General features: G+C 42.9%; 1 protein-coding gene and 3 non-coding genes across 4 annotated transcripts in view; 2 read left to right on the forward strand and 2 right to left on the reverse strand.

The window, feature by feature from the left end:
• The window catches only part of LOC139689665 (capon-like protein), a 653,345-nt gene that overhangs the window by 375,875 nt on the left and 254,703 nt on the right, over positions 1-22,767 (forward strand). The window lies entirely within an intron of this gene.
• On the reverse strand, positions 1,800-1,872 carry TRNAA-AGC (transfer RNA alanine (anticodon AGC)). Its single transcript has one exon. It is a non-coding gene; the product is annotated as a tRNA-Ala (tRNA).
• TRNAA-AGC (transfer RNA alanine (anticodon AGC)) lies at positions 12,381-12,453 on the reverse strand. Its single transcript has one exon. It is a non-coding gene; the product is annotated as a tRNA-Ala (tRNA).
• On the forward strand, positions 14,145-14,217 carry TRNAA-AGC (transfer RNA alanine (anticodon AGC)). Its single transcript has one exon. It is a non-coding gene; the product is annotated as a tRNA-Ala (tRNA).

The raw sequence follows: 22,767 nt of genomic DNA on the forward strand, positions 1-22,767 counted from the left end.
TTTTAAAGAAATTTACCACCGAACATTTATGGAGATTTAATGACAACCCCCATTTTGAATACCATTAATAATGCAATCTAAATCCTGCGCTAGAATATCACGGTCCTCATCCCTAGATATCTCCCGATAGATCACCGTGTCATCCGCGAGCATCCTAATCTTACTTTTCACTTCGCGGTTCAGATCGTTAACAAAAATCAAGAAAAGCAACGGCCCGATTACACTTCCCTGAGGCACCCCCGAGATGACTCGAATGCTGTCGGAACTAGCGCCATCAAGGACTACCCTCTGTTCCCGCTCTGAAAGAAAATCTTTAACCCAGCTTATGGCGCCCTTGTTTATACCCGCGACCTTTAATTTATGAATGAGTGTACCATGTGGAACCTTCTCAAATGCCTTTTGAAAATCTAAGAAGATCGCATCCATTTGCCTACCTCTCTCACCAGATAAAAGTAAATCATGTGTAAATAATCCTAATTGGGTTTCGCATGAGCGGGTTTTCCTGAATCCGTGTTGATTGTCACTTAAAAAGTTAATATTGTCGAGATGTCTCATTATTGAACTGACAATTATGTGCTCTAAGATTTTGCAACAGATAGAAGTGAGAGATATAGGTCTGTAATTACTGGGATCCTCCCTGTCGCCACTTTTAATAATAGGCGTTATATGCGCGGTTTTCCAAATCTTAGGTTTTTCGCACTCAGTGAGGGATTTGTTAAATATAAATTCAAGGTATGGGGCAATGTTTGGAGCTAAATGTTTCATCACCCTAGCTGGTATATTTTTGGGATCCGGGGATTTGTTGGGTTTAATCTCATTAAGCAATTTGAGAATTCCTCGATGGTCCGCTGTTATTTTTTCCTAGAGCTGAGTGGTTGGGGGTATTGTGGGTATTTGATATCTCAAACCCTTATTTTCGTGAGCGCGTATCTGTTATTTGCTTAGGTTTTCCCCCTTAAACTGTTGACGCGAATAGTGCGCTGGAAAAGGGGAGAGTTGAATCTATCCGTTCGACAATCTAACTCTCTTAAATTGTGGCAATTGTCTCCCTTGACATAGGACATCTTTGACATTAGACCGAAATTCTCTCGGACCTCTTTTAAATTTTCCGCAAATCTATTCCTTTTGAATTCGCTTAACGCTTTTCGAAATTTCGTCTTGGCATTCCCCCAAGATATCTTGCAATCATAAGTGATCTCAATCCTTGTTCGCTAGAGATATCATCCCCAATATTTTTCATCTTGGCGTAACTGCCGGCCCTGGTGGCAGCGGGGTAACGTCCTTGCCTACCAACCCAGAGGTCGCGGGTTCGATTACCGCCTAGGTGGATTTTCATCCATCTAGGGCTTGGTTGTATGTGACTGTCTTCAATCTTATTTCTGTAATGTAAGGGCTAGCTGGAAGAAGGGACTATAAGTCTCAACCTCGCCCAATTAAGTCGATAAATAAATAAATAACTGTCTTTGACGTTGGTGCGATTTTCTAACACCAGCGTTGCACCGTCTAAGTGACGCGTTATCTTTTATAAATATACTGTGAATGAAGAATTAGGGATTAGATTAGGGGCGCCGATGAAGGATACCGGAGGCTAAGACGCCCAACGTCAGAGTAGCCGGACGACATGCCCCGAGGCGTAATTCACAGTAAAACTCATACAAACAGTGCTGCAATTATGCTCCCAATGACTTCGGATGAGTAGCGAACCTTCTGCCATGGTAGCAATCAGATCGGCGTTACCGCTCGAAGATTCTGGAAACTGCGCCGTAAAAATAAAGTAAAAAAGGTAGTTGAAAAAAATCTGGAGGCGCCGGGTATCGATCCCGGTACCTCTCACATGCTAAGCGAGCGCTCTACCATCTGAGCTACGCCCCCAGTTGATGATTTTATGTCTCGATCTCGTAATATTGTTTCAGAATGGGAAACGGCCACTCCCTTGGCTCGCTGTTGGAAAGTAGGTCTCCGAGGCAAGCGAAAAACTCCCTTTGGGAGTGGAAGAACGCACCGCGAAATTCGAATCCCACTACTCACGAGAATGGTGGATTCATTATCACTCCTTCTGGAATTTTCTAAGGTTCATCTTTGTTATGCCTTTTTATGATTGAATTTGGCGTTTTTATATTTGCGAAACGGGATCAGCTGCACCACTTAATGGATTTTCCGCCAGCGATGCGCGATGAATACTCAAAAGGAAACTTTTAAACAGCCTTAACCACTACACTTCATGATGAATGACGTTTGACACGGGGATTCTTCGCGTTTAGGAAAAAGAAGGAAACCACGTGGGGTGAGGCCCGGATTATACGGAGGATGAAAAATACAATTCACATTGATTTTCGCGATATATTCTGCACCAACATTCATTTGCATTATACAACCTTCAGTGGTTTGCAATATACAGCCCGTGGGTTTGAAAGGTGGCCCTATGTGGTTGATATGGCGGTGGAGAGTTGTCATTTCATCTCTAAGAGACGCTATATTTCCTGTTGTGGGTGCTGGAATGACATGCTGATGCGCCCCACTCCCAGAATAGTGGCAAGTGATATCACCATCACTTTCTTACCTTTTTTTCCTTTTTTTGGCGTTGGTGATTCTTATCACAAATGTGACACAGAGCTTTGGTGTTTTCTTCCTGGATAAAAATAATGCAGCCAAGTTTAGTTTACGTTATAACATCTGAAAGAAACTCCTCAATTTCCTCCTACGTCTACAGGTATTACCTACTACCTGTATTCCAACTCCAAAGCAACATACGTGTCTGTGTCTTGGTTGTGCGGGCATGAGCAATCTCGAAAGCCACTTCGCACAAGCGCTTCTCGTGTGTAATTTTTCTGTCAGCAACGTATTTCTGCCGCTCAATGAAATTTAAAATATTTTTCATTGTGCTCTAATTATTTTTAAACTGTCTTTTGTCACAATTTCAGCGGTGGTGTTAATCGCCACTCCCGTGAGAATCGTGGCTGGAGTTCAGAATCAACCCTCCCTTGAAATTTCACTCTCTTCCCGGTTCAGGCATTTTTAATCATATACATGTACCATGTACCGTTTACCATATACATATACCTGCATGCATTAGCTTTGCATTATAGACGAATAAACTCTCCATGAGCCTACTCTAGTCACCAAGCCTAGGCAGTAAAGCAAAACTTGTCGCACATTTGCCGAGGTTTAGACATGGTCAAAATTTCTTTGATGAGAATACTTGTTTCTTTAAGTAATGGAGCAGCATTCGTAAAATCAATGCTGTTCGCAATTATGTTCTTGTGTCATTAGTTTCATCTGTTATTGATATGCCACATGTGGCACACCCAGATAAAATCAAACATAAAGTTTTATTTATTTACGTAATTAGTACCCTACAGCCGCCTCTAGGATGTGTGGCAGGGGGTTATTACACACCAGACCACTTTTGACCCGGAATACATTTCTCTCCTATCACTGTCGGGCATTTTTCTGATACCTTACCATTCGTGGATAAAATCTATCTGTTCTACACTTAATATCTCTAATTTTACTGACAGTATCTCTCCTACCTTAGTACGATGGGGCTAATGATATAATTTTAACATCATTGCCAACGAGACATCCTTCCAATCAATGTAAGATCTTCAATCTGCAATTCGACCTTCGCTCCATAGAGTGATTCCCGGCCTAGCTGCTCTTAATATTTTTGATACGCTACTAATTTTGTCATTACAACATTTCACAATTCATTTTCATTTGAAATATGCCGCAAGTATTTGGAATACTTGGGAGCAAATTTGGCAAAAAGAATGAGATAAATTCCAGAGAAAATCCGCCAGTTTCGTTTAAAATTGTTATGATAAGAACACAAGTGTGACAGATCTCTTAGGGGATTTAGGCCGGGAACCACTTGAAGTGTGGAGAGAACAAGCGAGGCTTAGACTTTTAGAAAGGTTCAGAACAAACGAGTTTAACTATGACACTGAAGGAATTATAATGGCCCCACACTACTTAGGTAGGTAGATCAGACCACAAAGATAAACTAAGGGAGATAGAGTCCAGGACAGATAGGTACAAATACTCATTCTTTCCCCGAACAATCGGAAATAATAATAGTAAGAAGCCAAAGTCACTTTAGAAATATTAAAAACATTGAATTTACAAGCCGGAGCAAAGTTAAAGGCTGCAAAGCTGTTAGGTATGCTTTCAGGTGCATGCGTATGTTTGGTGGTAGTTTTAGTGTTTCCAGTGTGTGGGGTGTAAGTGTTCTTGCATGAATGTATGCCATGTTTTTTTTGTGAATGTATGAATTTGTGGTTCTTGCATGCGGTTTTTTTTCTTTTCTAAATTACGAGTGGTGTCCTAACACCCCCCGCCACACGCCCTTGCGGCGGCTTTCGGGTAATTAAGTAGATGTAGATGTTTAATTCTAGCTCCTCTACCCTGTGTGCGGTCCAGTTCGGCAATCAATCAAGCTTCGTCAGGATCCCATATGCTTACATCATATTCTAAATATAAATAAAGGCCTAGCTAGCGAAAGATGAAATTTCTACACCTTTACATTTCATTTCCACTATATAAGAACAAACATGTATGAATTTTACAATTGGAAGTGGTCTGTTTGTTGTTTTTTTTTCTTTAAGTAGTGAAGTAGGGTTAATATTGGGCTTTCATTTTCGTGCGATTAAAATTTCATCAAGGAAATTTTAGCTCTTTTATAGAGTTCATTGAATGAATGATTTAGGCCTCGGCTGACGATGTCTTCAGGCGAGAGCAACGTTTCAATGCAGGGTCGTTGTATTCTCTCCTTCGTGGACGTGGACGAACTGCACACACATATACTGCACAGCCGTTGCATATCTCAATATTCAACAGCTTTCCCCAAGGGAATACTTGAATCAAATCAATGACCCTCATAATACGTATACATTAAACATTCGGCGCTTAAGACGCTTACGTCAAATTACAAGTTTGCAAAAAATAGTATGCGAATAAAGCTTTTATGACTAGCTCTTTATCAAACAGCTGTCGTAATTAGCGTTCTTATGGGGAAAAGCCATTTCCCGTAGCTGTTATTATATAATATTGAAGTATAATAAGATCAAAATCAGTGAATGAATGGGAGGGGTGGTTTTACATCATTTCAATCCCTGTAATCACTGATGGTGCTTGAATGTTTCAAAAAAGTAATCTGAGCGGTTGTCTTAGTTTTAAGTATAGCCTTCTTGCAAAATTTCTTAGTTCCTCTTCCTTGGGTTGGGAGACAATGAAATCAGGGAGTTGTATTTCATGGTTATCTATACAAGAACTACCGTGGCATCTGTGCTTTTTCGGCTCAAATAAACTTTCAGTTCTTTTCATTACTCCTCTCGTGATTCTGAGCCCTCCGAATTCCTGGACGTGTAGGAAAATATTCTTGAAATCTTAATGGTTTGAAATCAGTTTAATTCATTGATAAAAGTTTTTCTGATTTATCGTGATGTAATAGAACCGCAAAAAGTAACTTACAATTGACGGCAGCGGTTAACGAGATGATTTACTGAATTGCCGAAAGAAAGTGATGCGCTTTCTTCCTTCCCGATGCCATCGCCTCAACCCTCGGATGCTGGAAATGGCTGACCATCGGTGGGACAGAGAGAGCTCTTATAATCGGAATAGTTGGTGCAGATGCAGGAGATGGGAAGCAATACTAGATGTTGTGATGGAAGGAAGAGGGAGAGGCCAAATGGAAAGAAGAAGGATAATATGAGGAAATTTGGACGCCAGTACAATCGATAACTATGAGGAATTGAAGAAAAATAGGATTTTGCATAGTCGGTTATCATTGTGTCAAGATGTGCTCACATCGTTTTTTTATATTGGTGTCCTGAGGTGCTTACGTAGGTGTGAAAAATTTTGAAATTCCACCATAGTGTCCGGCGAACTGATCTAAAGCCTGCCCTAACCTATTTGTCCATTTGTCCCTGCATTCTCTCCGCTATCACCGCTTCCATCATCGCAAATAATGATTCTGATGGTGCATGCTTGGCTGGTGACCTATCACCCCCCGCCACACGCCCTTGCGGCGGCTTGCAGGGTATTGCGTAGATGAGCTGTGGATGTAATCAGCTCACCATTACGCGGGCGAGATCCCAAGGTCGGGGTGTCCTCGCCGGGTCAGCGAATGACTCCCCCCGAGGGACATTGCTCCCGAAAATGAAAAATTTAATCACCTACGCTTTCAAATTTATGACCATTTTCTTAAAGATTTAAAAAATGTTTGAAATCTATTTGACTGGCGATGTGTATCCTACGGTAAACGTTAGTATTGACCCGATGTCTGGAAACATTTTAGCGTGTTCTACCAGCGGGTTGAGCGCGAGACATCAGACCGGAGGGCCCAGGGTCGATTTCGGGAGTGCCTCTGTGTAGAAGCACCCCCAAACGCAGTCACACGTGCTCTGAGATTCCCAAGGCAAAGAGGGAAACCACATGCTGAGGGTAACGAACTTCTCCCCGTTTATACGAGGTGGTCCCATAAGTACCCGGCATGACCTAGAGATGGCGGTAGTTGTTTAAAAATATCACTGTATTATAAAGTACGCAATCTAGAAAGCATATGCATGTTTCAAGTTTGAAGACGCCACGTTGTTTAGTATTTTTTTGGCAGCCATTATTAGTGAACGTTTTCAGTGAATTTGTGAAAATAGAGAAAATTGGTCATCATTGTGTGATACAATACTTTTATATTTGAAAGGCCTAAAACTGCCCATTATAAAAGCTGAACTGGATTCTACTCTGGGTGAGTCTGCCCCTTCGTTTAGATCAGTAAATGTTGGGAAGCAAAGTTTAAACGAGGCCGTATGAGCTATCAATACGAGCATCGCATTGGTCGACCAAATGAGAGGACGACTCCAGAAGCTGAGTGAAGAAAATCATCAAAGTGATATTGGATGATCGTTGACTCTAAGTGCGCGAGCTAGCAGACGTAGTAGGCATTTAAAAAAGTGCGGTACGTCGCAAAAAACTGAAAATTTGGACATGACAAAGCTGTGTGCAAGATGGATGCCGCGTTTGCTCACACTCGAGCCAAACCAGTGTCGTGAAGATGTTTCAATTGAGTATTTAGCAAAGTTTCACAGCAACAAAGGGGGATTTTAGCGCCGTTTCATAACCATGGATGGAACATGGGTCCATGACTTCACACCCGAGACAAAAGAACAATAAAAAAAATGGATTCAAAAGGAAGAACCGGCTTCAAAGAAAGCGAAGACCGTTTCATCTGCAGGCAAGGTCATGGCGTCGGTTTTTTGGGATGCGCGTGGGATAATTTTCATTGGCTAACTTGAAAAAGGAAAAACTATCAATGGCGAGTACTATGCGAACTTGTTGCAACGTTTGAGCGAAGAAATGAAGCAAAATCGGCCGCGTTTGGCTAAGAAGAAGAAAGTGTTGTCGTTTCATCAAGACAATGCACCAGCCCACAAATCCATTATTGCAATGGCCAAATGTCGTGAATTCATGAATTTAAGTGCCTCCTGCCTCACCCTATTCCCCAGATTTAGCCCCCTCGGATTATTTTCTGTTCGCAAACTTGAAAAAATGTCTCGGTTGTCAAAGATTTTCCAAGCGTGAAGCCGGTAGTTAATGGCTATTTTGAGGTGGGAGACAGTTCTTACTATAAAAGGGTATCGAACTGATTGAACATCGCTGGGAAAAGTGTATAGGGCTGAAAGGAGACCATGTCGAAAAATAAATAATTTTTTTTCCAAAATTATTGTATTTTCTTTACTGGGTCAGTTAATTATGTGACCACCCTCGCATATTTGACCACGCTTTCTCATCCCCGCAAATGGTAAAAAATTGCTTCTTGGTCCCTGACAAATAAATATGTTTCAATTTTAAATTAATAATGTCCCGCCTCCAATCGCAATGCCATTATAGCATGAGGATGGCTTTCCTGCCTTGAACGGAACGAAGGGAATGCAATTCAAGCGGATTTGAAGAAGGGCTGATTCTAGCTGAAGCGGGCAGGTTTTACTTGTGGCGAGGGGTGTCAGGTTGTGCTACTTCAGGCATAGCTAGGAGCGGTATTAAGGTTCGGTCTGTGTCCACCAATATCTAACTTGGACGATAGACTACCCATTAATAGTCGTAATAACGAAAATATTGAATTACAAGGCTCACTCTATTTTTTCAGCACTCGTTAGTGGAAATTCAACACACTCGTAGGACATGTGATAATCCACTTTTCATCTCGATCGGGTCACCAACAATAGTGGGTCAATGCAACAATTTCAGAGTGTAAAAATCATTCGCCTTGACTGGGACCCGAACCCAGATCCCTCAATATCCGGTCGAGTGCTTTAGCCACTTAAGCTACAGAGGCGTCCTCTTAAACTCTGAAATTTTTGTCCCAGTCAAGGCGAATGATTTTTACACTCTGAAATTGTTGCCTTGGAATGCACATTAGCGGATGACTCCGTTAAAAGTTACTGTTGCGGCATCTCCCGCAGTTTCTTTGGAATAGTGGGTCACCATGGTATCGATTTCCGTATATTGATAGCAATTCATTTTACTGCGTATAACATGAAATTGAGACACTAAATCTTGTTAATGTTTTCACTCCTGAATTAAAGTTTTCTAGAATCACATCAAATTTATTTGAATATAGTGTGATGAAATAATTGCCTACTGCAATATCAGTTGTATTAATTTTACCCAGGAAACAACTGCTCGAGTTTATTGGTTGCCTCAATGGAGGAAGTATTCATTCAAGGCAGCCTTAATTTACTAAAAAAACTGGTGAATGGGTTTTAATGCGCCCTTCATATATTCGTGCTATTTATAAATAATATTAATGTGAATGATATATTATGTTACATGATATTCGAGTATATATCCAAGTAGGGAGCTCTGGGGACATTAATTACCGAAGTACGACCTCATTAAGCGTAAGTGCCTTTAGTGTCGGTTATGTTTTGAAAATACGCATTAGCTATTCCGAATCTCTTAAGCGGTGACCTCTCCCCTCCCCTTAGGAGGTCACCTACCTATATTTCCCTATGAAACCAGATTTCTGTTCACCGTTCTCGGCAACTCTTCAATTCCTATCTCGCGTGAAGGAAAGAGTGAAGATCAACTTTATAATGTGGAAGGAAATTAAGCAAATTTTAACAGGACACGGGGAGTCATCATACCTCAAGAAAATAGGGAATACAAGTTTATGTTATCATCGTGTGCTGCCATCTATCAAACGACAGTGAAACAAATTTCAGACTGATCTATAGGTTAGTTTGGATTTGGCAGCCATTCGAGTAAGACGTGTTTCGTGATTTTCGCTAAGATGAAAAAAGAGCAGTATCGTTCGGTAATTCGCTTTCTGTTTTTGGATTGGAAGAAATGCGAGGAGATAAAAGCAAAGTTGGATGCTGTTTATGGGGACACTTCGCCATCTATGACCACAGTTAGATATTGGTTCGACGAATTTAAACGTGGGCAAAAATCTCTTTTTGATGAGGAGCGACCAGGATACCCTGCAGATGTGGTTACCGAGGAAATCATTCAAAACGTCCACGCCATGATTCTCGCTGATCGACGAACGAAAGTGCGCGAAGTAGCAGAGGCCGTGGGTGTGTCGACCGGAACTGCAATTAATATTTTACACAATAAGTTGGCGATAAAAAAATTGTCGGTCCGATGTGTGCCGCGATTGCTCACGGTGGACAACACATTCATCCGGAGTTGTCGCCGCCAATCTGCATGAACTACGTTATGAATTGATACCGCACCCCCCGTATTCACCCGATCTGACTCCCTGCTACTTTTTCTTATTCCCTAACATGAAGAAATGGCTCGCGGGAAAAAAATTTAGCTGAAACGAGGAAGTTATCGCCGAGACAGAGGCGTATTTTGGAGAGTTCGACCAATCCTATTTTTTGGAGGGGTTCAAAAAATGGCCAGAATGTTGGGAGAAGTGTATCTTTCTGAAAGGGGACCATGTTGAAAAATTTAAAAAAAATGGTTTCTTCATTTCACACACGGGTACTTATTGAACCGCCCTCGTAAAGGAGGGAACGTGTGAATGCATGATGGAGGAGGAGGACACGGCAATACACAGAGAGAGTCCTTTATTTAGTCCCAATTGATGCCGAGGAAAGACGAGAACTGGAAGTTATCCTTGGATCTTCATATCGTCCAGCAAATTGGGAAATATCTACACGAGGAACCGATTAGGAAAATATCGGCTAGATTTATAGTCTGGGCGAGCGGCGTCCTTCACAAACAGCCTCCTCCATAGTTTTCTTTATTTCACTGGGAGCCCTTGGGGGTGGTGCAGAGGCAACGTCCGGGGGTGGGAGGCGTCGACGAGGGAGGGGGTCGCGGACCCTTTTGAGGCCCTCCGATTGTCTCTCTGGCAGGAAATATCTGCTTTGGTTCGGAGGGGGGGGGGTGGAGGGGGTACGATCCAGTCTGTCACATCAGTGACGAGGAGACACAAAGCGTCGCCCCGGGCAGTGGACCAGAACCTCCGTTTCTTCTTCTTCTCCTGGGGAGGGGCAGTTGGGGGCGGGGGAGCCGCCCTTTGCCTCACTCCGTCGTGGGCGACACCCGTCCTATTAATACACAAGAGGGCTTGTTGGCAAGGGTGCCCTGCGAAGGGGTGAATGGGGGGGCGGCGCATTTGAAAATTATCTCGTCGGTCCATTCATTGCTCTTGAGAGCTCCCCTGAAGTGAGGCGTCGGGTGACACTTCAAGAAGATGGGTTTAGCGAGATATGATGCCATGGTTACCCATAGGCATGCTTTGTATAAAACGTATCGGGAAAGGTTTCGATTTGTCATTTCAATTTTTAAAAATATTTCGATCAGCTAAACGAGTATCAAATACGTGTGTCTATGAATTCTCTCGATTGCGTATATTTAAAGATAAAAAATAATTTATTGGCCAAAAACGTTCCGAATGGAATTTAAATGACTAACACCGTTAAATCCCAATAACTGATTCCGTGTGCCAATTACCATACGAAATCAAAATGTTTATTGTGTCGCAGTGACACAATGTATTTGTTTTTTCATTTGGTGTACAACGTTCGTAAAATGAACGATCTATTATTATTTTAGAGCGTCTTTTGACTGTTTGGTACCGTGCAAACCACCGCTAGGGTGTGCGGCAGGGGGTCAATACACACCAGACTAATTTTGACCAGAGTATTTTTACCCCTACCGCGGTCGGACAATGTTGTTTTGATTGCCTATCGTTTGTGTGACGAAATGACATCTTAAATCAATCTGTTCTACACTTAATCTCTCTAATTTTGCTGACATGATCTCGCCTACCTTAGTACGGTAGAGGTAATAATACATTTTCAACATCACTGCTAAAGAGACATCCTTCAAATTTATGCAAGAGCTTCAATCTGTAATTTAACCTTCGCTCCATTAAATGATTCCCTGCCTAGGCCCTTTAATATTTTGGATACGCTACTAAGTGTATCATTACAACGTTTTACAAATCTAGCTCCTCTACGCTGCACGCAATCCAATTCGGCAATCAATCCAACTTCTTGAGGATCCCATTTATACTTGCAGAATATTCTAAATGAGGCCTAACCAACGAAAGAATACATTTCTCTTTTACCCTTTCATCACATTTACTAAGTATTCTTCTAATAAATCGTAATGTTTTGTTAGGTTTCCCACATATTCCCCGTATGTGTTTCGCCCAGGAGTGATTTTGACTGAGGGTAACGCGTAGGCATTTAATATAGCCCACACATTCCATTTCGATGTTCCCGATACAGCAGGCGTTTGGTAGGAAATGGGTCTATTTCCAAACCTTTATGACTACGCATTCTCCTTTTCCAAGTTTAATTGTAATTGCCAAGTGTCCCACCTGCCTTGTATTGGATTTAGATCATATGATGTCATTAACGTAAAACAGGAATAAAAGGGGTCCGATAACACTTGCTTGGGGAACATATGAAGTAACTTCTACTACAGTTGAGCTAACTCCACCTATCACTACTCTTTTAACACGACCATTCGAAAGTCTTTAATCCAATCCCGGATATTTTATCTATGCCATATGCTTCTAGCTTTGTTAATAGCTTACGACGAGGTACTTTGTTGAAGACTATCTTATGCCGTGTTATCTTTTATAAATACTATATACTGTGAATGAAGAATTAGGGATTAGATTAGGGGCGCCGATGAAGGATACCGGAGGCTAATACGCCCAACGACAGAGTAGCCGGACGACATGCCCCGAGGCGTAATTCACAGTAAAACTCATACAAACAGTGCTGCAATTATGCTCCCAATGACTTCGGATGAGTAGCGAACCTTCTGCCATGGTAGCAATCAGATCGGCGTTACCGCTCGAAGATTCTGGAAACTGCGCCGTAAAAATGAAGTAAAAAAGGTAGTTGAAAAAAATCTGGAGGCGCCGGGTATCGATCCCGGTACCTCTCACATGCTAAGCGAGCGCTCTACCATCTGAGCTACGCCCCCAGTTGTTGATTCAATGTCTCGATCTCGTAATATTGTTTCAGAATGCGAAACGGCCACTCCCTTGGCTCGCTGTTGGAAAGTAGGTCTCCGAGGCAAGCTAAAAACCCTCTGGGAGTGGGAGAACGCACCGCGAAATTCGAATCCAACTTATCACGAGAATGATGGATTAATTATCACTCATGGAAATTTCTGATGCGAAAGATGTGCGCTAAACTCGTCCCGAAGGTTTTGACGGACGACCAAGAGAGCAGAGTCGAGTGCGTCTGCTTGTGACGACATTCTTAACAACGCATTGCGACGATTCCCCAACCCCAACACAGTGCCGAGTTTGCACCCGCATACTATTTCCTATTCCGAAAAGTAAGGTCCACCAAAGGACACCACCATGGTCCCCTAAGTGCCGTTCAAAAGGCTTACACGCATACCCTTAGTGAACTTCCGCCTACCAGGGTCACTTCGAATCGTGGAGAAGCCGCTGACAAAAGTCATTTGCATGTGTTTAGTTTTTAAATGTTTTCGCATGAACAAAGATGGCTCATTGGGTGTCGATTATTATGAATTTGTTGGTTTTGCATGTGTTTTTATTCTCTTTTACGGGTGGTGCCTTAACACTCCCCGCCACACACCCTTTCTGTGACTCGTAGGGTATTGTGTAGATGTAGAAGTCCGCCAATCCGCCTTCACTCATTTTTTCCGTCTCCGTACGCACTTCACAAAGTTTCCTATGAATTTCAATTGCATTATTTTTTTTTGCCGGTGAAAACCTAATCACAGATCGCACTTCTCACAACTCGCGAGATAATTTCTATTGCAACGCACATTTAAACAGATCGTAATGGGAGCAACGTAGAAGAGCCACAGTCTACCTCGACCACCACAGGTGGGTGTTTGCTTATTGAAGGGAGTTTAAGACACCAAAACGATGGTTCCATCCGTATCCACCGCCGCCGCGGGGCCGAAACGTAAGTTACTTTCTATAGTTACTGTCACTATATGAACGTATCAGTGCTGGAGACCCCTATGCCATTCGAGTGGTGAATAGCGAAGATAATTTTTTCAACTGCTAGCAACTGCCTCTTCGGCGCCACAGGGGAGGGGCAGTCTCTCCATTCCTCATCTCTTGCCCAATGGGTGTCCCGTTGCATGTGATCAAAACACGTTAATTCGAGATCGACGCTGAAACACACAAATTAATTAGGCCTCACTTTGAAGGGGAGGCCGCGAAGAGAAGTCAATGAGAGAAAATGACTGAGGAACACACGTATATATTATTATCATTCACGGCACGCTGGGTCCCATGGTAGTGTCCTTAAATGGATGGTGGACCTTACTTTTCGGAATAGGAAATAGTATGCAGGTGCAAACTCGGCACTGTGTTGGGGTTGGGGAATCGTCGCAATGCGTTGTTAAGAATGTCGTCACAAGCAGACGCACTCGACTCTGCTCTCTTGGTCGTCCGTCAAAACCTTCGGGACGAGTTTAGCGCACATCTTTCGCATCAGAAATTTCCATGAGTGATAATTAATCCATCATTCTCGTGATAAGTTGGATTCGAATTTCGCGGTGCGTTCTCCCACTCCCAGAGGGTTTTTAGCTTGCCTCGGAGACCTACTTTCCAACAGCGAGCCAAGGGAGTGGCCGTTTCGCATTCTGAAACAATATTACGAGATCGAGACATTGAATCAACAACTGGGGGCGTAGCTCAGATGGTAGAGCGCTCGCTTAGCATGTGAGAGGTACCGGGATCGATACCCGGCGCCTCCAGATTTTTTTCAACTACCTTTTTTACTTCATTTTTTAGGCGGTTTCCAGAATCTTCGAGCGGTAATGCCGATCTGATTGCTACCATGGCAGAAGGTTCGCTACTCATCCGAAGTCATTGGGAGCATAATTGCAGCACTGTTTGTATGAGTTTTACTGTGAATTACGCCTCGGGGCATGTCGTCCGGCTACTCTGTCGTTGGGCGTATTAGCCTCCGGTATCCTTCATCGGCGCCCCTAATCTAATCCCTAATTCTTCATTCACAGTATATTTATAAAAGATAACGCGTCATTTAGGCGGTGCAACGCTGGTGTTAGAAAATCGCGGAAGTGTTGAATAACAAACTTGGACAGCAACAAACAATATAAGAACACATAAATAGATCACTCACACGTTATTACTTGATCATTTCGACGGAATTCAGCTCCATCTTCATCGGAAGAAACAGAAGTAATGACTCTTTCTTCAGATGAAACGGAGCTGAATTCCGTCGAAATGATCAAGAAATAACGTGTGAGTGATCTTTTTTTTGTGTTCTTATTATTGTCGGTAGGTGTCCAAGTTTGTTTTATATGTAATATATACATATATATATAAATATATATATATATAATATAACACTAATATAAAAGAATAGACACATTTAAAAGAACACCCACACGGTAAATTGTTCGAGCTCTCGGCCCTCTCAGAGGCCTTCTTCAAGAGAGACTCTCTTGAAGAAGGCCTCTGAGAGGGCCGAAAGCTCGAACAATTTACCGTGTGAGTGTTCTTTTGAATGTGTCTATTCTTATATATATATATATATATATATATATATATATATATATATATATATATATATATATATATATATATATATATATATGCTTTTGTAGACGTAACACGGAAGTGCCGAATAGTACAATACACAGTAACACACAATATAGAAACACAAAAAAAAGAAGAACACTCAAACGTATTTTCTTGGTATTTCGACGGAAACAATCCGTCTTCATCTGAAGATATAGAAGTAATGGAAGCACCTAAACGGCAAATTTCAACGGGAGCTTTAGAAAATGACAAAATGTCAGACTATAAATCGCTCCTTAATAAGCTTCTTATTCGTCTCACATCTCCAAACTGTTAATGGCGATATGATCTACGATTCGGAAGTGGGAGTTTGTTGATTCGCCGCAGAGCGTTTCATGTTGTCTTGAGCGAGATGTGGTCACCCTTCTCTCGATTGGTGTCGGTGGCAGCCAAGGTCACGGTAAACCCCCTTCCCCCCCCCCCCCCCCAACCATCCTGCGGTGACAATGGGCAGAGCGGTGGCCGATAATATTGGAGCCGCGAGGGGGCGTCGGATGTCCTCCCCATTCACTCATTCGCCGGATGTATAAGCAGCAGTCGATCGGTGCGGGTGACCTTGATCCTCTCCCCACGCACCCTTTGTCTTCTTCACCTCCCAAGGTGATGGCGTCCATCGCGGGCGCCTGCAGCTAAAAGACGGGACCGGAAATCCACCCTCCCCCCCTGCCTCCCATGCCATTGCGTAACCCGCCCTTCCAGATGGTGCTTATCCGTCAAAAAATGCATAATTGGATTCTGAAGCTAGGTCGCGTTCCACGGTTTCTATATTACGAGGGACGCACACCATGAGAATGCGGGAGTATAGAATATCTCGGCGGACTTTTACATCCGTACAATAGCCCGCGAGCCGCCGCCAGGGCGTTTGGCCGGGGGTGGTAGGTCACCACCCTCAAACTAGAATAAAAACACAAGCAAAACAACAAATTTATGATAATCTGCACCCAGTGAGTGGTGCGAAAACCTTTATAAATTACACGCTTGCAAATGCATTTGCTGTCAACTAACTTGCGCATGTACCTACGAGAATATACCTAATGTCTACGCAACGTTTAAATCTTATCCTGACTTGTAAATTTAAATTTAACTCTTTCGATTCCTCATTGTCCGTGGAATGAACGAGTATTTGTATCTACCTCTACTGGATTCTATCTCCCTTGTCTTGTGTTTTCGGTCTGATCCACGTACCTGTAAATAGCGCGGGGCCATGATAATTCCTTTTCTGTCATTGTTAAATTTGTTTGTCCTGAATCTGTCGAAAAGAGCAAGTCTCGCTTGCATTCTTCGCATCTCCACACATATGTTGAGCCGTGGAAAAATTGAAATCATTTTTTGTGGACATATGTTCGTTTAATTTAGATATTTCTGTGTGGTTTTTTTCTTAGTGCTGTGTTTGTCGAAATGTTTGCATTGTCCCCGTCGCGTCGTGATAAAATACGTAGTGCTTAAACACGTAGAATTTATTTTTGATCGATAAACAAAGAAATGGAATTGTAAATGGTCGAGAAAACGCAAAAAACACGGGATTAGGGTGTAGGTGTTGATTTCATTCAGGATTGATATCAACATTAATCGGAAGTAACATTGAGAGTTGTTGTAAATGGGAAGGATAAAAGCGCTTGGCCGAAACTTGGATGGCCTAATTCATCGGTCGGTATTTTATTCGTTTTCCAAGATTCCTTGATATTGAGACTTTTTGGGTCGCATTTACCGGGGTAATCTTTAAAATCTGGAAAAGTTCGTACCTTTATTTGCGGCATGGAAAAGATTGAGAAGTCAAGGAATTTAAGATGAATCACTGGAAAAAAATGTTTCTTCCTCGCTTCTATCCCCTTGGACAAGGTAAAGGAAGGATGAGTTGGCAATTATGAATGAGCCAAAGACAATGGGGTTGTACCGTCCAGCGATATCCGTGAGCAATGCAGTGGAAACTATAATTCTCATGATATTCATGTGATAGCTCCATAAATATTCATTTTCTCACCTAAGTACCGTTTGCACTCATGCGAGTCTAAAAGTCTCCTTATGCTCGCATTGTGTGTGTGCATAACTCTTACGTAACCTTCTATACATAGTCACAGCTCACTTTATTCTGATCATTAAATGAAGTACACAATGTATATTTCCACTGTTCTTCATTTACGTACTACTGGTTTCAACGCTTAGGCGTCATCATCGGGTACAAATTAATCTATACGCAGTCCATTTATATACCATTCATTACGGAGAGGAGGGGTGGGTGAGAGAGGGGGGAGAAGGAGGGGAAAGAAAGTGGGGTTGCGATCGGCGTTGATAGGGAGTGGGAAGAGGGGTGTTAAGCGTCAGGAAAGGTGATTGGTTGGTTAACAATGGGGTGGGGGGTTTGTTGGGTCTTTCTGGGAAGGTACTTCCAGGATTGAAGAGAGGTATTCAAACAATAAATTGTTAACCAAATGACCCGTTTTTAAATTCTTCCTGATTTCCAGCTCTTCCCACTTGTCCATTCACGTTCCTTTGTCCATCTGGTGTATGAGTTCCGGGTTGAAATCACTTCCATGATTTTCTTCCCATTGATGTTTGGCGAAGTGAGATCGCTTGATTGCACAATTTCTAAAACAGCGTTTGTGTTCCTTCGCCCGTGTTTTTAATGATCTCCACGTTTGGCCTGTTTGTAGATAGCGCTGCTGTCCTTTCAAGTTAACCTATTAATGCCACTTTTATTTTGTTTTCCTACGTTGTCTTTCGTAGTATTCAAGAATGATTTTACGTTATTCGTGTTGTAAAAAGTTATTCGAAATTTTCCTTGGGAAAGAGGTTGGCTATCTTTTGTGAAATCAATCCGTAATAAGGGAGTCTACACCATTTATAATCTTTTACATCCACAGTAACTGGTTTAAATAAAATATTGTTTGCTCTAAAGGAACATTTTCTTAATAGTATTTTTTCAATTAAATTTTCTGTTTAGCCATGTTTCAATCCTAAATCTTTAATCTTTTTAAGTTCTGGAACGCAATAATTTTTGGAAAGAGGAATGGCCAACAGTCTGTTTGGTAGGGAAATGAAAAGTTGGAAGCTTGTGTGAGATATGTGATAGCGGAAGTTGAAGGGAAGATGTGGTCTGTGGTGGTACTTTCCGGAAAATTACTATATCGAAAGAATTTAAAAACGGGTCATTTGGTTAATGATATATTGTTTGAATAGCTCTCCCCAATCCTGGAAGCATCCCTTTCCTTTACGGAAAGACCTAACAATCTTCACCCCCCCCCACTCTGAACCCAGCAATCACCTTTCCTGATGCTTGACACCCCTCTCCCCCTTCCCATCAACGGCGATCGCAACCCCATATTTTTCCCCTCTTTCCCCCCCCCCTATCTCACCCCCCTCCCGCTCAGTCATGAATGGTATATAAATGGACCACGACTTGATTAATTTGTACCTGATGATGACGCCTTAGCGTTGGAACTAGTTCTACGAAAACAAAGAACAGTGGAAATATACATTGTGTTCTTCATTTAATGAGCATGAGCTTCCATTATTCTGTATTACAGTTTATACTTACCTACGCATAGTCAAATAAACCGCTGTGATTTACTCTGCCGGTGTAATGTTTGTTTCCCGTGCCTCGGGCGAATGCCGGGACATACGAGGTCCCCCCTTTGCTTGCTTCCTTGACTCTCTATTCATGTCGCAACCGCCTCCATGATCCCATTAATAAAGCAATGATCGCGAAGCACATCGAAGCGGACAAGCTCACATGACGGGACACTAAGATTGAACTGAACTCCCATTTATTGCCATATTTTCCAGTTTTTCAAACTAATCATAACAAAATATAAGACGACTTTCGATTTCTGACCAAATCACACCCTTGACGCAGTGGGTCCGTCCGTCAAGGATAAAATCAGAGGATTGCGGTGATTCAGTTGAACGTTCAGTTTGGTTAGAAAATGTTCATCCCCAGCAATGAATGAGATTTGTGTGGTGGTGTATGGGATACCTACGGATTCAGTGTGTTCAACTTTCTCAATTTTAGCGCATTATTTACAAGGCCTGTCCCAAAAGTAGTTGGACTGAGTCGATTACAAGACATTTATCGCGAGCATTGATACATTCGCTGAAAGGTCTTCGAAGTAGTCCCCTTGTGCGTCCGCACACCTCTGACAACGGGTTCTCCACCCCTTGAACGCCTGAAGGCGGCGCCCGGAATTCTGCCAAGCTCTCTCGTCACTGCCTGTTGTAACACTTCCACCGAGCCGTGGTGATATCCTTCCAGCGCGGATTTGAGACGGCGGGGGAAAAGGAAGAAGTCTGGTGGGGCATCGTCTACAAAACGTGAATCCTCATTCATATGGGCGAGAGGCTCTTGGCAGATCCGTGTTTGAGTTTGCTTTCGTTCGTCCGAGAGCACTCGCGGCACCAACTTCGCACACACTCACTCTCATGGCCATGCCCTCGGTCACATGTCAATGAACATCAACTTAGAGATACCAAGTTCATCAGGAAGCATGTTAACAGTTAATACGCGATCCCTGTCTACACAAAACCTTCGATCTCGCAAGATTTTCGTCGCGTTTTATGTCGAAGGGCGTCCTAAACGTTCGGCGTCTTCAACATCTTCTCTACCCTCCCCAAAAAAATTGTGCCACTCAAAAACACCAAATTCACCCATGGTGTAATCACCGTAAGCTGCATTGAGTGTGCCATGAGTCTCTTTCCCTCTGTTGCACAGTTTCACACAGAATTCGATGGCGTAGCAGTGTTCCAATAACTGGTTCTTTACGCAGCGTGACAAGGCCACATTATAGAGGTTTCGCAAACGAACGATAAGCACTCCGCGAATTCTGGGAACTGCCACCGGCCTCCAGCCTTTCCTGAGACTCCCCTCCCTGGAACCCTGCCAGAGAAACCGCCGCCCGTCCGTCCGTCTATCCGGAAAAAAAGAAGGTATACTTGGGACTGACCTTGTATAGTTGAAAGCATTGAATTGTATTTGTTTGCGAGATAATGTGTAACGTGTATGAGGTACCAGTTTGACTCCAGTATTGTTCAGATATCATTCCAAGTAGGGTTTCCTGTAAATCACACAGACTGCATATTCCCCACATTTCCATAAACCAATCGATAATTTCACGTAAAGATAAACACGAAAATTGTAATACACAATAGTAGTGTCAGGACGAGAACGTGGCGGTACGGTGGGTAGAGCGTTGTGCAGGCATGGATAGGGGCCGGGTTCGATTCCGGACGACTCCTCCGGGCACCCTCAGGTTCACCCAAGCTGTGGTGACACGCACTGGGACCAAAGCTTCTTGGGAAGCCACGTGGGGCTCGCAGAGAGAAAGGAGCTGATTGCCCTGATGTGCGAATACCCAATTGGTCGCATATTATTTAGCGAGAGGATTGCCCTACTCTCGCCTGTCAAAGCGACCTTCGGGTTTATTAGATTTCTCAGATCAGTCTGCTGACATGCAGCAGCAAAGTCAAACAAATTGATTTTAAGAACGGTCGTTAAAACTGGGTAAAAAATTAGATTAACCCTTTTGATTGTAGATTGAACGACAGACACATACAGATATAGTCTAGCAACTGATTGACTTTATTGTGTGGCTATTATAATCTGCATGCATAATAATTCATATAGGCATAATAATTATTTCAAATATATGTTATTTACTCATTTAAGTATAATTAATTTTGTAATTACGCGTATGCGCAACGACTCTAATGATTATTTACTTGTTTTCAGGTATGGCACTCATTCAAAGTGATATGATTCTTACGAGCTGCTGTTTGCCATTGCGTAAGTTTTAACTTTGCCATTTTCTCTTCTTTTTTCCTCCCCACTCCCTTGATAAGTTCAATGAAGTCTGAATGTTGAAAATCCAAGCATCACGGATGCAGCAATCGCACTTTCGATAGCTGACTAGCGTGCGTATGTCCCCAATTCAACGGTAAAAAATGACGAATGCTCGCGTCGCGACCGGGTACCTAACTGCTGTTTGCCCCAGGATTGACCCTTAATTTTCCATGGCAGTTTCCACCGCCGATGACGGGGCATTTGGGGACGTGGTTACCGTTGCGGTTGGGTATTTTTATATTTTACGATTATATTCTCTACTACGCCTATTTTTCCATTGCCCAACGAACAACCAACGCGATTTGTTAATAAAATGAATAGAAGCGTCGTGAAAATAAAAAAAAACCTCTTTCCTACGCTTACATCATGGAACGAATTAATTCGCCAGCAGTGTGTATGAGGCCAACTGCCAACAAAACTAAAAAGGTTAGCGATGTATAATCATTAAATTCTGTGAATTTAACTAAATCAGGGGAAAGTGAAAGATTTGTCACGTTCGTACCGTGATATTTCATCTGGATACGAGCTCGAGAACTGTAAGGTAGAACTCAGCATTTACTGTTCGTCCTTCAGGAAGATATTCATGATGAATAACACCTTCGACATCAAAGAAAACACTTTGATTTTCGATCGGCTTTTTCTTGACTTTTTCGTTTGATTTAATCCACTTGAAAACGGATGTTTTCATCAGAGCATTATTACCGTAAACAGCTGTCAACATTTCAGTAATTTCTTGATAACTTTTACATCACTTTACCAAAAACTTGATGTTGATTCGTTGCTCCGTCGTCAAATACCATTTCCGACGAACAGTGAAAACAAGGCCAACAGAAATTAACATAACTGGGACCGTACTCACAGCTCGACGATCCGCCAAGCACAGACGGCTCCTTGGGTCTCAGGCAACTAGCGCCGCTAGTGGGCGGGGATATAGTCCGCGTCATGGCCGCCAGATTGTACCAGTTCGCGTATTTATTGGATTGACCTCGTAGTAGTAGTTTTGAGGGGAGGCGACCGACAGCTAAGGTCATTTGCGCCATAGGGGATGGACAGGAAAGGATGAAGGGTGGAGAGAAACCCGGCGTCGGCATTAGCCTACTCTTTACGAAAGGCGCCAAGGGGTCCGCAGTTTAACGTCCCATCCGACGGACGGCGTACTCCCTCAAAGTGCCCTCCACAAAGCACCTCAAGTAGGGATCGAGATACCTCTGAAAAATATTCAACACCGCCGGGATTTGAACCCGCGCCCTCAGGGTGAGAAGCCAGTACGTTAGCCCCCGCACCATCTTTGACCTCGTACTCACGGTAATGTGTGTGTAAGAATAATGGATACGTATGGAATGAAATGATGGAATTGATTCTGTAGTGTTGGCTCCTTAGGGATAAACAGGACAATTTGAAGTAAACTGCTGTTTTTTATTTAAATAAACCTGCTGATGGCATGTAAAAATCGTCGAGAAAAAACAATAATAATGGCATGTCGAATAGTGCCTTTTGAGGTATCTCTGCATTGGACATCGAAAACCTTTAAATCCGCTCCGAGATTGAAAGTCATTCCGTGTTTCCACGTTGTTCCATCGGCCAAGGTCGTGGAACATCAACTTCCCACCGAATGCGTATGTGCAACCGCGCTCGGGCGGGAAGAGTGCTTCTTCGCCTTCCCCATTCCTTCGCCTTTAGGAACTTCGTCCCGGGCTCCCTTTTGAGGAGGTCGGGCGGGGGTGGGGGGGAGAGAGAGGAAGAGTGGCGCCTCATTCCCCTCGCGAATTTGCATGCCAAATGATTGTTCTCTCACCTTTGCCGTCGAGTGAGGTCGTCTCTGGACTGTTGCTGCTTCGGACTCTTCGAAACGAAGGGAGTTCAGACT

This window comes from Hetaerina americana, unplaced genomic scaffold (assembly GCF_022747635.1).
Source record: "Hetaerina americana unplaced genomic scaffold, ioHetAmer1.1.p SCAF_27, whole genome shotgun sequence".
Lineage (NCBI taxonomy): Eukaryota > Metazoa > Arthropoda > Insecta > Odonata > Calopterygidae > Hetaerina > Hetaerina americana.